Source organism: Pseudorasbora parva, chromosome 22, assembly GCF_024679245.1.
Source record: "Pseudorasbora parva isolate DD20220531a chromosome 22, ASM2467924v1, whole genome shotgun sequence".
Classification (NCBI taxonomy): Eukaryota; Metazoa; Chordata; class Actinopteri; order Cypriniformes; family Gobionidae; genus Pseudorasbora; species Pseudorasbora parva.
Window position 1 is genome coordinate 32,371,694 of NC_090193.1, and position 16,752 is coordinate 32,388,445.

General features: G+C 37.8%; 1 protein-coding gene across 3 annotated transcripts in view; it reads right to left on the bottom strand.

Annotated features, from left to right (window-relative positions):
• The window catches only part of atp13a3 (ATPase 13A3), a 57,793-nt gene extending 51,498 nt beyond the window's left edge, over window positions 1-6,295 (bottom strand). For all 3 annotated transcript variants that reach the window (XM_067432297.1, XM_067432298.1, XM_067432296.1), the window contains exon 1: window positions 6,130-6,295. The gene's annotated coding sequence lies outside the window, so the exon portion shown is untranslated. The remainder of the gene's footprint in view (window positions 1-6,129) is intronic.
• Window positions 6,296-16,752: the final 10,457 nt, after the last annotated feature.

Here is a 16,752-nt window from a genome sequence, read left to right on the forward strand (position 1 = left end):
TTATTGTGGTAACAAACATCACATACTTTTTAGGACAAATATGATGCAACATAACACTGCACTTCAAGTACTTCAAATATTAATGGTTATTGGCTTTAAACTTTCCGTTAAATACATTATAATAGTTTATATAAGTTAAAATGAAAGTGCTTCATTAGCTTTTTCTTTCAAGTAATTTTTTTTTTTAAACCTAAAAAACAAAAACAAAAATCATGAGAATCATCTTTTACATACAGTACTATTAAGTAAAACATTTAACGCTGAAAATTAACATTAAAAAATAACATTTCACCATGAAATCATGTAGTGAATTGTTCTGTGTTTTTAACAATCACCATTATGATATCTAGAGCTTTGAAAAATAAAAATTCACGAAAACGCAACACTGCCTGAAGTTTTCCCCCCAACTTCAAAGGCCCCTTTAAATGATTAAAACTAGATGCTTAATTTTAACTTTAAGGTTACTTAGTTATCATGTAAACTACAGCATGTTAAATGCATGTTTGGAACAGAGGGGAAAACGGTCGCATTTGCAGCAGATATGCATTGCTGCCTAATGTGCTCATTATAAATCAAAGCACGAGATGACAGGGGCCGAGCAGAACACCGGAAAATCTGACAGAATGGACAATATTTGTCTGTATGTGCGATACACGAGCCGCGGTTCAGGTGCGCGCGCGACCAATGCTGCCTGAGCACAACGAGCGCGCGCGGCTCCCGCTCTCCATACGCAAAGCTTCTGCGCCGCCTGCGCGTGCAGTGTGAAACCGCCGTTAGCGTCGAGTTTCTTAACTTTTTCGCTGCCGAAAACAGAGCCGTGGAGACCAACTTCGCCGTACTTTCATTGTTTTGAAGGGCGAGCTGAAATGAGCTGAAAAAATATTACTGTTATTGCGTCAAAAATGTAGTTTTTCAGGCGAGAATGTAGTTGTTTAAAGTTCAAATATGTAGTTTATTTATTAAAAGAGAGACTATTTGAAAATTTTATATGCCTTTTTTGGAGGTGTGAGACCCAGGGGATCAGCGCACGCTCAGCGCTCATCAACCCCGGCGAGAGTAGCCTTAACTTGGCTAGTCCTTCTGCCGTCTGCCGCTGCCTGGCAGAAGCCCCTCCCATGATGCGAATTCCCGTCAATTGTGTAGTGAACGTCACACGCGAATGAAGCAAATTTCAAGCACGAATGAAGCAAATGGATTTAAAATGGTCACACGTCTAACACGTAGGGATGGGTATCGTTAGGATTTTAACGGTATTACTACTCTTACCGATACTGCTTATCAGTCCGGTACTTTAACGGTATTCTTATCGGTACTTTTTGAGATATATATATATATATATATATATATATATATATATATATATATATATATATATATATATATATATATATATATATATATACACACACACACACACACACACACACATAATTAACAAAGATACACATTATATAGGCCTAGTGCTTTCATTTCAGGAAGAATTCTAGTAAAATAACACTGCATAGTTTATCATAAATAGCCAAAATAATGCTTATTAAAGCTGGATATTCATTCAAGAGCTGTGAGTGATTTTCTCTTTGCATTTGCATTCGCAGTAATTCGTCAGCATGTTTATTTACACCGCTGCCTCTTTAAGACAGATGTGCAGCTCTATAGGCGACTGATAATAGGCAGATGCACTACATTTTCTCTCGACTATATCCATAATAACTACGTCCATTTTAGACACAAACTGTGTTTAAGAGACTCTCCAAGCCGGTCATTTTGACATAGATGTGTGTGTACATCTGATCGTTTAGACGCGAGTGTGAAACCGAAAGTGTAATTTGCTCGTCTCGTTGCGGCTGTTTCAGAGCGCGCGCCGACTTGGGAACTATCTCTTGCGGACATTTTTGTGCTTTTAATTGCTCTTTTTATTATTAAACGCATCCTACAATTTACCAGCAGTAGCTAGACTGTATTTCACAACAATCACTGATCGTGCTGATTCTGTCATTGCGTTTGAGTTTTATGGAGAAATGACGGCGTAGGCTACTGCTGCAAAGGGAATTAAGTTGCGCTAGACATAAATATTATTATTTTAATCTTTGGAAGACAAAATCTAAAATAAAATCAGACTATCACAGATCTAAAGTGTAACCAGCTATGTTTGACTGTTTTGTTCTGTCCTCGGCTGTCGTTTGCGCTCTCTCTCTCTCTCTCTCTCTCTCTCTCTCTCTCTCTCTCTCTCTCTCTCTCTCTCTCTCTCTCTCTATATTATGCATGAGACAGTCACTTCTGTCAGGCTCGTCTTCCATCATTATTGTAGAGATATGGTGGGGAAGTTTTGGAAGCAGCGTGCGGAAAAGTCACGGAGGAAAGCTAGGCGTTGTGCTGATACGAAATAACGTAAAGGGCGCCGAGCGAGCTGTAACCGGCGCCGTCTGTGGAAGCCTTTGCTACAAAGGCTCGGTAAAGTAAAATTCACTTGAGGAATCGCACGCCGAACCTCCAAGCGTTGACTATCTATGTCAGGAGTGCAAAATAACCAATCTGTAATCTGTAGGCTAATGAACAAAAGCCACGTCCTCTCCGTTTTATTTGTCGTCACAGCCATGCACTAAACCGCATGTGTTCGGGCTCTTAGTGAAACAGTGTGCATATTTGGACAAATATAGATTTAGCTGCCGAGTGATAGACAGCGCGGATCGTCACGGCAATGCGCGGTCGAGACTAGCCTCAAACCCCTTTGCTTTTACCCCGATCTAGAATTACACATCGCTATCACATCGCATGTTGGGTGGTTCACGTTCTCTTATCACGTCGGCGCGTTGTTCATCTTGCCAAACAGCGTGCATATTTGGACAAATATAGTTTTATCACGTTTGCAAAATATTTCGTCATGCAGAATAACATTTATTTTCATTTTTCACTGAATTATGCTGGTTTGAACTTTGAAGAGCTGAATGATTTGCGATCTCTGCTGCACGCCACTCATAAATCTGCTGTTGGTATCGCTAATCTTAATGCACCTACTGACACTCCCCTATTTATGCAAACATTCCCTCTTTCCACACAATACCATCCCACCTTTTCACAGTCGACCACTCCCCTTTTAACAAGCTTTTTCAAATCGAAGGTGTGAAAAAACACCGCTGCAGCAGGGGGGTTTCATGACCCTTTAAAGATTTGAATTTGAAAGAAGTATGAATCAGTCTGGCCATCTTGAATATTGGTTTGGAGATGAAGGTTATGATTAGAATTTTTTTGTAGTATTACACCACATTTTGTGTGAATATTAGCTCTGTTTATTGTTTTTCTTGTGGTATGAGATAGAGCGTTTGGATCTGGAAGTGCTGCCGTGTGACGTCAGACTTAAAGGACAACTCCGGTGAGAAATGAATCTAGGGGTAGTTAACAGATGGTTACTGAGTAGATCGTTCTCTGGGATGCGTTTTCATGAAAATCGAATGTAAAGAGTTTTATCTTTAAAAACAGATTAGCTTATAGCGCTTGTCTATGGGGCACAGGGTAGACACAGGGTGGTAAAATTAAATCGCTAGTTAATACCACTAACAAGGCTCAAAATAGCCTCACACTAACCCGGTAGCATAATGAGACATGCAAACCGAAGCATTGAGAACTTTGTAAGTGTACAAACAGTTTAATAAGAAGATACTTTATAAACATAGTGCCTTACGCGTTCACGGACAGGCGCCATCTTGGAAAACAGTCTCGACTCATCGATCCACTAGCGCTGTTCTAAGTGAGCTGGTCGATAGGAATTAAGTTTGTGAAATGTAATAACATGGACATTTTTATTTTTATTTATTTATTTTCTCTGTTGTGTTCAGTGTTTTCTTCCGGAAACAACGAACCATATGAGATTCCAAGTCACAGTTCATCACTTAGCAGAGCTCTCGTGGCTCGATGAGTCAAGACTGTTTTCCAAGATGGTGCCTGTCCGTGAACGCGTAATGCACTGTGTTTATAAAGTATCTTCTTATTAAACTGTTTGTACACTTACAAAGTTCTCAATGCTTCGGTTTGCATGTAGGGACCCTCATTATGCTACTGTGTTAGTGTGAGGCTATTTTGAGCTTTGTTAGTGGTATTAACTAGCGATTTAATTTCACTACTCAGTGCCCCATAGACAAGTGTTAAAAGCTAATCTGTTTTTAAAGATAAAACTCTTTACATTCGATTTCCATGAAAACGCACCCCAGAGAACGATCTACTCTGTAACCATCTGTTAATTACCCCTAGGTTCATTTCTCACCTGAGTTGTCCTTTAAGAAACGGATTAGGCCTATATGCGAGTCAGCGAGAGTACCTGCGTAATGTTTTGTATGATTTGAATTTTATTTTACTAAAGCATAAAATACAGGCGCATAAGCATGACCTCAGTTTTTAATTGCACGTGCTTCTCACAACACAATTCTCTCACATGGTTGCGCAGCCGACGATAGCGGGTAGGCTAGTATTCCATCAAAACATGGCAGAGAGGGACAACTTCGTGGCAAAGCCAAATATCAAGTCTCCCATAGCTGGCAAAAAAAACAACAGCTTCAAAAAAGAACAAACTGAGCTGGACCTGCCTCACCACTCCCTAGTACTGGTAAGTTTTGACTCTCTTCCAACTCTGTTTGGGAAAGATTGACTACAAATAGGCTGGGCCTGCGAGACTTTGTTCAATATAATCAATAAATAATCTATTGTAGGCAATTAAATACAAGTAGGCTGTGAGATTCTGACATTACGATTTCATTAAAAGGCTATCAAAAAAGATTTACGTCTGGCAGGCTTACAATCACAGTAGTGTGCGACACTTTGCTAAATTAAATAGCCTTCGTTAAACATTTGAACCACTGAGACAAAAGTGCACACGAGATATATATATATATAAACCCTCGTGTTGAGATGCATATTGATACAAGGTGTAAACTGCAATACATTCAGGCTGACCGCTTGTGATCGGTTCACCCAAAACAGATCTTAATAATAGAAGATATAAAGAGGTCCAAAAGGGGTCACTGTTAAACATCCCAAGAAGCCTTTGATAAATAACATAAAAACAAGGCAAGTGATGACACAACTGCCCTTTGAGCCAAGGTACAAAAACTCAAATGCATAAGTTAAACCTTATAATTAAAATGCAGATGGAAAACATCAACTAGTTAGAAACAGCAACACTGCAGCTCAAGAAAGCAAAGGGCATAAACATTAACTTTTGAGGTTAATTTATGAATACAAACACTTCAAAAGTATGGGGTCAGTAAGATTTTTTTTAATGTTTTTTTAAGTCTCTCAGAAATGCTGCATTTATTTAATAAATAAAACATTACAACAGTAATATTAAATATTAGAATTTCTATTTTAAATTATTGTTTAACCCTGTAATGTCAACTCTTAATATTACTTCAGTCTTCAGTGTTTGTCACATGATCCTTCAGATATCATGATGAATTTGGTTCTCAAAAAAAACCATCCAAATAGCGCATGAGAAAGTTACACACCAACCAATACAGCTTAGCAAAAGTTATGTTGCTGTTTCATGAAGCGCAAATTAAACACGAATTGTACTACTTGAATATTATATGACATATACGACTTTTTGTTTTTTTAAAAAGAGGATGTCAAAATGGCATTTTCAGCCCCTATTCATTGTAGAGTAAAACGACGCAATTAAAGTGAATGGTTACTGATGCTGTCAGTCCCTTACATTCTTAGTGGATGTTCATTTGAAGAAACCATAGCATACAGATGTAAAAGAACATGACTAAGTAAATCATTGGCGATTTATTTTACGGGGAACTATCCCTTTAAATCACGCCGCTAGATGGATTCTCTATAATCGTTGTCAAATTCAAAGGACACATAGGCTACTCCACTACAGACCACAGCAGCCTTACTGACTAATGATCCATATACATAAATATATTCATCACTACAGCGTAATAATCGACTTAAATCATTTAATAATGAAATAAACCCTATAAACTGACCGAAGACACACGAGGAAGAAAGAATACAGGCAGCCATGACTTCATACTGACACATCAATGAAGAGAGATCCGTACATGTGTTTGCGTGTGCGTGTGAGCGCGCGCGGTCGTGTGGATGTGTATGTGTGTGTTAAATCGCACTCACCCAGAACCACCGGGATTGAGGATCACCTTTGGGTCATGATGAGAGCGCTATGATCTCGGACAAAAAGACGCGGGACTCGGCTCGAGTGTACTGCTGTCAGTAGTAGAGCAGATGAGTGTGTGTAAATGTGCCAGAGACTCCACAATCTGCCTCTCTCAGCATGTACAGGAAGTGATGCAGAGGATATGAGGTCATCGTGGAACTGCGTCAGGTGGGCCAGAAAAATGGTGTGGCTACAGTTATTTTTCTTTTATTAAAGATTCTAATATGATTCAATATATTGGATAAGTAAAGTGGCATATATGAGTAACATTTCTTTTAGTAGTAGCATATATTAATAAAAAATGGCCCTGGTATGCACTAAATAGTATGTACTAAAAAGCTGTAGTGAATGTATTATTGTATTATATTTATTGTATAATATTTTAAATATTTAGTATTTATTGTATAGCTGTAGTGTATTTATTTATTTAAAAGTATATTGTTATTTTGCATTGTGAACATGTGCCATTTGGTTTGCCGCAGCTGAATTATCATACATATCACATATTATGAGAGAAACATTATTGATATATAATTAATATCATATTCAAACATAATAGTACAATTATTATTTTAATAAATATTATTATTACTGTATTAACTGCAATTAATCGCATCCAAAAAAAATTTGTGTTTACATAAAATATGTGTGTCTATTGTGTACCGCGTATAATTATGTACAGGTCCTTCTCAAAAAATTAACATATTGTGATAAAAGTTCATTATTTTCCATAATGTAATGATAAAAAATTTACTTTCATATATTTTAAATTCATTGCACACCAACTGAAATATTTCAGGTCTTTTATTGTTTTAATACTGATGATTTTGGCATACAGCTCATGAAAACCCAAAATTCTCAAATAATTAGCATATTTCATCCGACCAATAAAAGAAAAGTGTTTTTAATACAAAAAAGTCAACCTTCAAATAATTATGTTCAGTTATGCACTCAATACTTGGTCGGGAATCCTTTTGCAGAAATGACTGCTTCAATGCGGCGTGCCATTGATAAAACACAGTGGACCAACACCAGCAGCTGACACGGCACCCCAGACCATCACTGACTGTGGGTACTTGACACTGGACTTCAGGCATTTGGGCATTTCCTTCTCCCCAGTCTACCTCCAGACTCTGGCACCTTGATTTCCGAATGACATGCAAAATTTGCTTTCATCCGAAAAAAGTACTTTGGACCACTGAGCAACAGTCCAATGCTGCTTCTCTGTAGCCCAGGTCAGGCGCTTCTGCCGCTGTTTCTGGTTCAAAAGTTTGTTAGACCCGGGAATGCGGCATCCTGTAGCCCATTTCCTGCACACGCCTGTGCACGGTGGCTCTGGATGTTTCTAACTCCAGACTCAGTCCACTGCTTCCGCAGGTCCCCCAAGGTCTGGAATCGGTCCTTCTCCACAATCTTCCTCAGGGTCCGATCACCTCTTCTCGTTGTGCAGCGTTTTTTGCCACACTTTTTTTCTTCCCACAGACTTCCCACTGAGGTGCCTTGATACAGCACTCTGGGAACAGCCTATTCGTTCAGAAATTTCTTTCTGTGTCTTACCCTCTCGCTTGAAAGTGTCAATGATGGCCTTCTGGACAGCAGTCAGGTCGGCAGTCTTACCCATGCTTGCAGTTTTGAGTAATGAACCAGGCTGGGAGTTTTTAAAAGCCTCAGGAATCTTTTGCAGGTGTTTAGAGTTAATTAGTTGATTCAGATGATTAGGTTAACAGCTCGTTTAGAGAAACTTTTCATGATATGCTAATTTTTTGAGAATTTTGGGTTTTCATGAGCTGTATGCCAAAATCATCAGTATTAAAACAATAAAAGACCTGAAATATTTCAGTTGGTGTGCAATGAATCTAAAATATATGAAAGTTAAATTTTTATCTTTACATTATGGAAAAATAATTAACTTTTATCACAATATGCTAATTTTTGAGAAGGACCTGTTTATATAAAAATGGCCTCATTAATTAAGAAATATTTGCATGTATATACTGTATATGTATTTTTTTTTATTAGGAGTGCACAACTTACAACAGAGTAAGCACACAACACAAAAACAACAATGAAAAAGCAGTAATAGTAACAGCAATAAAACCAAAAAAAGCTGAAATAACAAACAATAGTAGTAATAGTATAAGTATTTAAATAGTGATCGTATAATAAAAATTATGATAATTTAAAAAAAAAAATTCTTCCCTTTTCCCTTCTCTTCCTTCCTTCTTCCCTCCTTTTGTGCTGACAGCAACCGTAGGTAATAATAATAATAATAATAATAATAATAATAATAATAATAATAATAATAATAATAATAATAATAACAATACTAAAGATGGTGATCAGTTGGTAACGGCAATAGTAATATCAATAATAGATATCATTAATAATAATGATTATGATAACAGTAGTGGTGAACTAATTCATATATTAAGAGTAAATCATGTGACAACTTGCCAAGTGTCTTCTATTATATTATAAAGATTATCTTCAGAAAGTTGGGGGATTATGTGAAAAGGAGAAGCATTATGGATTTTTTTTTCCTGTCTCAATATACTGAACTGTTTGTTTGGGAATTATTTAACATCAAAGTGAATGTTGCAAGAATCTCTGGGTCTCAGTGACATTCAGGATATGACATCAGCACACCATGTGACTGCCCTGAGCCTATCCTTATTGGTGCTGAGAGAGAGAGAGAGTGTGTGAGAGAGAGAGAGAGAGAGAGAGAGAGAGAGAGAGAGAGAGAGAGAGAGAGAGAGAGAGAGATTATCTAACTGCATTAACACCTAGTGATAAACAGTGAGAGCTTGATTATATTCAGATAGCAAAATATTTAAGATGTTTTCCCATGTGTTCATCATTACTCCCTAGCCTGACATACAACTATACACTATCTGCTTTAAAATCAATATGATGTAAAACATGTGATAAGTGCAAGTGAGCAGAGAAAAACTGAGATCATAAATTATATAAGAAGCTGTATTGTTTTACTACGGGATTGTATTACATAAACAATGAGTTGTCTAACTATTTGTTCGTTCAAAGGTCAATGACCTTTCAGATCTGCTGTTCTGAAAGTCAAAATCTCTTACCACTAACTGCTTTTTTACAAATTACATTAAGAGGAAGTGATGTATTATGATGCTTATTATATGAATGATGAATGAATAAGCTCATCGAGCATACATCTGATTAGCCCCATGTTTAACATATATCTGATATGATGTTGGAAATCTCGCGTGTTTGTAGGTTGTGATAAAACCACAAGACCTAAAACAGAAACTATCCATTCAAAACCACACAGGAAACGGATGAACATGCATAGGCATAACACATTCGGAGTAAAAAGCAGAAATGGAGTATCAGAAAAGCCTGATTTTAAGCCAGCTCATTCTGCCCCTTGATTCACTTTAAAGGCACCAAGGATGTTAAAGTCCCCATGAAACCGAAATTGAAGTTTTTATGGCTTTTATAAGGAATATGTTAGCCTTGCTGTCGTGTTTACATTTAGAAAATAAAAGCATTCAAAACTCCGTCTCTGACATTCACTCTGCACTTCAGCTTCTCATCAGATCATGCGCGAGTTGGCACATACCACAAAACATATCAGACCCATTTGAATTCTGCACAGAATGAGGTATAAGGGGGAGATTAGGAGGAGAAACGGTAAGGAGTAAACTCCAGCTTTATTGAGCTCAACGGCTCTGAAAAAGGGGAGGAGATGTTCGATATATTCCGCCCTGTTTTCCTGCTTCAGCGGAAATTACATCAACACACTGAATAATGCTGCACGTTTCAAGCAAGCGGCGACCTCCTGCGGTCTCTCTTGATTTAAACTGCAATTCATTGGCTGACCGCTAGAGATAGGCTCCAAAAGGGAGTCAAATCTGTATCTCCCCCAAGTTAAAATGCCCAACTTTACAGAAAATTGTTATATATATATATATATACAGTGGCATGAAAAAGTATCTGAAGCCTTTGGAATTTCTCACATTTCTGCATAAAATCACCATAAAATGTGATCTGATCTTTGTCAAAATGACACAAATGAAAAAACAGTGTCTGCTTTAACTAAAACCACCCAAACAATTATGGGTTTTCATATTTTTAATGAGGATAACATGCAAACAATGACAGAAGGGGGAGGAATAAGTAACTGAACCTTCTGCCTAAGGAGACTTTTAGAGCAATTAATACCAATTTTTACCAAACAATTTAAGTCAGGGGTGTTTCCAATCACTGACGAGTGGCTTAAAGCTGCCCTGCTCACTATAAAACACACACCTGGTAAGAATTGTGTCTTGATGAGAAGCATTGTCTGATGTGCACCAAGGCTCGCTCAAAAGAGCTCTCTGAAGACCTGCGATCAAGAATTATTGATTTGTATAAAGCCAGGAAAGGTTACAAAACCATCTCTAAAAGTCTGGATGTTCATCAATCCACAGTTAGAGAAATTTTCTACAAATGGAGAGAGTTTGGCACTGTTGCTTCTCTCCCAAGGAGTGGCCGTCCACCAAAAATGACAACAAGAGTTCAGCGCAGAATACTCAGAGAGGTAAAAAAGAACCCTAGAGTGTCTGCTAAAGACTTACAGAAATCAGTGGCACAGTCCAATATCTCTGTGCATACATCGACTATATGTAAAACACTGGCCAAGAATGGTGTTCATGGGAGGACTCCACGGAGGAAGCCACTGCTGTCTAAAAAAAACATTGCTGCACGTTTAATGTTCGCAAAAAGGCACTTGGATAGTCCACAGAACTTCTGGCAAAATATTTTGTGGACTGATGAAACTAAAGTTGAACTGTTTGGGAGGAACACACAACGTCATGTGTGGAGGAAAAATGGAACAGCTCACCAACATCAACACCTCATCCCCACCGTGAAACATGGTGGAGGGAGCATCATGGTTTGGGGCTGTTTTACTGCCTCAGGGCCTGGACAAATTGCAATCATTAATGGAAAAATGAATTCAAAAGTTTATCAGGATGTTTTGCAGGAAAAGCTGAGGCCGTCTGTCAGAAAGTTGAAGCTAAAAAGAGGATGGATGCTGCAACAGGACAATGGCCCAAAACATAGAAGTAAATCAACTTCAGAATGGTTTCAGAACAACAAAATACACATTCTGGAGTGGCCAAGTCAAAGTCCTGACTTGAACCCCATTGAGATGCTGTGGCATGACCTCAAGACAGCAATTCATGCCAGACATCCCAGGAATCTGACTGAACTGCAGAAGTTTTGTAAAGAGGAATGGTCCAAGATTGATCCTGATCGATGTGCCAGACTGATCTGCAACTACAGGAAGCGTCTGGTTGAAGTTATTGCTGCCAAAGGGGGGGGCAACCAGATATTAAATGTGATGGTTCAGTTACTTATTCCTCCCCCTTCTGTCATTGTTTGCATGTTATCCTCATTAAAAATATGAAAACCTATAAATGTTTGGGTGGTTTTAGTTAAAGCAGACACTGTTTTTTCATTTGTGTCATTTTGACAAAGATCAGATCACATTTTATGGTGATTTTATGCAGAAATGTGAGAAATTCCAAAGGCTTCAGATACTTTTTCATGCCACTGTATATATATATATATATACATATATATATATATATATATATATATATATATATATATATATATATATATATATATATATATATATATATATATATATATATATATGTATGTTTACAGCGTGGTACAAAAATTAATTTTGATCTATATAGCTAATTTTGTCCTTCAACTGAGTTTTTTTTTGTGTGTTTGTTTTGTAACTCATCTGTTTAAATAATATTAATTCTTAAGTTCTGCATAATTAAAGGGTTAGTTCACCCAAAAATGAAAATTCTGTCATTAATTACTTAACCTAATGTCAGAACACAAGTGAAGATATTTTTGTTGAAATCTGATGGCTCAGACAGGCGTTCATTTACACCAATGTGATTTCCTCTCTCAAGACCCATAAAGGCAGTAAAGACGTCTTTACAAAGCCCATCTCACTACAGTGGCTCTACAATCATTTTATGAAGCAACAGGAATAGTTTTTGTGCAAAAAAACAAACAAATAAAGACATAGTGATGGGCCGATTTCAAAACAAAGTTTCAAACTGAATCAGCATATTGATTCATGATTCAGATCGCGTGTCAAACTGGCAAACTACTGAAATCACATGACATTGTTGATCCGAATCATGAATCAATACGCTGATTCATAACTTTCGAAACTTTGATTTGAAATTGGCCCATCACTATACGGCATTTCAGAACGTTTGTAAACAATCGGCACCAAGATACTTCTGGGTGGCAGAACGCGAGCGGCTTCTACTGACAAACTGAAGAGATCCAGCCGGCTACTGTAAACAGATACATAGTTAAGAACATTGTTGTTGATTAAAGATGAAACTATGACGAAAACGTGTTGTGTTTGGGGTTGCGCCGTCAGATATACAGCAAAAGGTGTAGGATTGTATCGATTTCCTTCAGAAAAAAGTAAATATATCCAGCAAGACCTGTGGGTGAGGAGGCTGAAGCGAGTGGACGTCGTCAAAAGAGGCGCTACAGAGAAGTATTCTCAAAACAGTCCATCTACAAAATCATAGCAGAGCATATCTTCAGCTGGGGAAATTCAAGACTAATATTAGTAAACTTTAGATCTCTTTTAAAGATCGAACTCATTGCCAGTCACTGCCTGAAGTAAAAGTAGGAAGAGACTGAACTTCTAGTGTCATGTGTAGGCTACTGATCGAATGTCAATGGAAGAAATAGGAAAAGCATAGTTGTAGGCTGATGGATGATTGATGCGTGTACCACACTGGCTTCATCATCACCACAAGTTTAGTTTGAGTGAATGCCAAACGTTAGCGGAGTAGCGCTAGTCTACAGCACGCTATCCTTTTGACCGTCAGAAGCTCATGTCTGTGCCATCTGATCCGACCCCGACGAGCAACAGAAAATGATCATAGCCATTTTAGTTAGATAACAGGGAAATAGACCATTTACGATAGCCTAACATATTGTAAGTCAAACAGCAACAGTCACTAAAATAACTAAATGGTAGGCTGAGGCTCATTTAAAAATGATGGTATTAGACTAGCGCTACATCTACAGGAGCAAGGTTAGGCATTTCATGTATTGCTATCTCCTAAATTAGTTAATCAGTCCCTCAATAATCATGTTAACTTTGTCTGAATCCCAAGCAATTTACTAGCGTTGCCATAGGAACGCTTTGGCTTTTGCCACCCGGACGAACGGTTTATTGCTGTTGTGGCGTCATTGTGAATTGTCGTATACAAGTAGTTTTTTTGCGCACAAAAACTATTCTCGTCTAGTAGTCAAAACTATTGCCACTATGGTCAAGCTAGGTGGGCGTGGTTTCAGCAACCAGCCATCTTAGCTCCACCCTCATCCCACCTCTTTGCCTATTTTCAATTACTCGGGAATTACGCGCTGTCAAAAGGCCGATGGCCTTCTCCAAACCACTTTAGGCTTCAAAAATGCTCATCAGAAACCTGTGGGTGACGTCACAGACACTTCTTCCATATTTTTTACAGTCTATGGTTTTAAGGTAGCCTGACAAGCCAGACCCACATCAAGATGTTTGGTCTGGAAACTCACCATAGACAGGGCTCAATCTGAGGGGCGGATAAACGGTTGTCTTTCAAACTCCCTCTGCACGCGATAGGATAGCGCTACACCAACCAGAGCAACGACGGTGAAGCAGAGCTTGTTGATAGATTAAATATTCACCGTATCCGGTCGGCTAAACTCCGAACACATCTTCCCTTTTTAAGAATGACTTCAGTGCCGTTCTTTGTTCTTTTCTCAGAGGAAAGCTTAACTCCAAGTCTTCCAGAGTCGCGGTCAAAGCTGATTCGAAAGACCGCCGTTCGCCAGTTTCTGTGTTTACTAGAAGCACGCAAACGCAACTCTGCCGTCATTATGGCCCCACCCACCAACTCTATACACGACGTGATTGGCCCGTCCAGATTGTGAGGAATACAGCTCAGAGGGGTATTTAGAGTTGCTAGACGACACTTGCGGGCAGATTAGATTTGCTGCCGCTAGGGTGCGTCTAGATTTCTAGGCTAGTTTTAAGGCTCTTCAGTGGTATAATTTAGTATATTAGCAGCAACACCAATGTCGCTCTGTTGATTCGGAGCACACACTGCAGCAGTTTTGTCGTTTGTCAGTTTAATACTCAAGGTCTTTCAAGTAGGATGGATTCCAATTGGCTGTCAAAGATTATAATCATTCATCAGCTGGAAAAAAAATATTCTGGGCCTTTAAAAATAAATGTTCTTAATTGGCATTGAAAATTCCATGAAAGATCTTTAACATGCATGGAACCTTTCCACTGGATAAAAGTTCTTTATGGTAGAAAAGGGTTATTTCAATATTTCATGTTTTTAACATGAAGAAAGGGGTTCTTCTTTCGTAACCTTTATTATTAAGAGTGTAGTGAGTTCAAGATGACGTACACACCAATCCAAAAGACAAACAAGAGTCCTCGCGCACAACTGCAGCTTCAGATGTTCTAATCCGTGCTTGGAGTCAGATGAGCAAACAGAATTCCACCTATTTAAACAAAGCTGGGCAGTTTGCTTTTATATCTCCAAGTTCAAGGGGGGTAGAGGATTAACTACAAACTCAAACCCCTCAGGCAGGCCGCTCGCTTGATGCCCAGCCAGAGTTCAGTGACATCAGACAGGCACATCCTCCACGGCATTTTACGTCAGACGCTCTGTGAAATGATGGCTCAGCATTGTCTGAGTCCACATCTGTGTCAAAGAGCAAATTGAAACCAGCCTGAGAATCGTCACGCACAAAACCTAAGGACAAAAAGTGGATAAAAAGACTGAGAGAACGATGGGGCTTTTTTCCCCCTCCAAATAGAATTAAATCATTTCAATATCAACTTTATGTCCCACAGGGGGCAAATTTTTCAATATTCAAACTCATAAAAGTAATTGCGTGCTTAAAGGGATAGTTCACTCAAATATGAAAATTATTTTAGATTTATCTCAAGTTGTTCCAAACATGTTTGAATTTCTTTCTTCCGTTCACAAACGAAGATATTTGGAAGAATATTGGTAACCAGTTGAGAGTAAGTAAATGATGACAAAATGATCATCCCTTTAAAGGCCCGTTAACACCAAAAACTATTTTAACTATATCCGCATCCACACTAGTTCTGTCGTCTGCCATTTTAAATGCTCAATCTCTTTAAAGGAGGATAAAAAAATTCTCAGAAAGTGATTCCAACGATAGTTTCATCTGTCCTGATATCACTGTGGTGCACTCTTTTATATTTAGAACGATTTGTAGAACTATATATTTATCGTCCTTGGTGCGAACATGCCTTAAAGGGATAATTCACCTAAAAATAAATATTTCAATGTAATTATAATTAAATTAACTGAAATAAATATAAAAATCAAATATAAATCAAAAACAAAACTAAAATTTGGCACTAAAATTACAAACTGGAAATTAAACTAAATAAAAATAAAACAAATAGTAATATTTAATATTTAAAAAAAAAAGACAAAATAAAATGACCGAAGTACGGAAGCTTATTTACGGAAGCTTATTGCATTCACTTGAGAGAGGAAAAATCTACTCTGTTTTTCTGAATTAATGACTTAATTATCTCAGAATTATGAGATAAATTTTCATGAATAATTTTTTTTTGTGTTCTGTTTTTCTGAATTAATGACTTAATTATCTCAGAATTATGAGATAATTTTTCATGAATAATTTTTTTTGCTCTGTTTTTCTGAATTAATGACTTAATTCTTTCTTGAAAAAAAAAAAATTGTTCTGTTTTTCTGAATTAATGAGATCCCTCAAAATCCAGCCAAGAGCTCTATTTTAGCTGGATTGCATGGAAGTAAACATGTCCCGCCTTTCAAATTTGTGCAGACAGCCGATCTCATGAAAATTCGTATAAATAGTAGTATAAATAAGTGTGCAATCTTGTGGAATGTATACGCTAAAATGAGTTTTGGTGTGCATATGGTACACAGTTTTTCACGTGCTTATGATACGCACTTTATGGCATATTATACGTACGAACCCCCCATCCCACCATCCCCAACCTACTCAAGAGCATGTCATATGCATGCACGCGAAAGACTGTGTAGCACGTGCATTATCTCAGTAAACATTCCACACAATATACATTCCAGACGATATACATTAGACACGATTTCACACTCGTACTATTGATACGCATTACTATGTGATCGTGTTAAGATGATGCATCTGAAATGCATTCAGGCTGGCTACGTGGTGACACAAGAGACAATCAGGCAATTGTTGAAAATACTGGATCCCCATGGAGTGCAATAGCAATGTCAAGCAGATCAGAATGTTCATTTCTGCTGTCATGAGCTGTCTGCACAAAGTTGATGCACTAAAAACAATACAATTTTTATTACTTAAAGACAATGTCTCAAACCCAAAGTAAAATAAATCCTGATTAAATTTGAAAGGCGGGACATGTTTACTTCCATGCAATCCAGCTAAAATAGAGCTCTTGGCTGGATTTTTCAGGGATCTCATTAATTCAGAAAAACAGAACAATT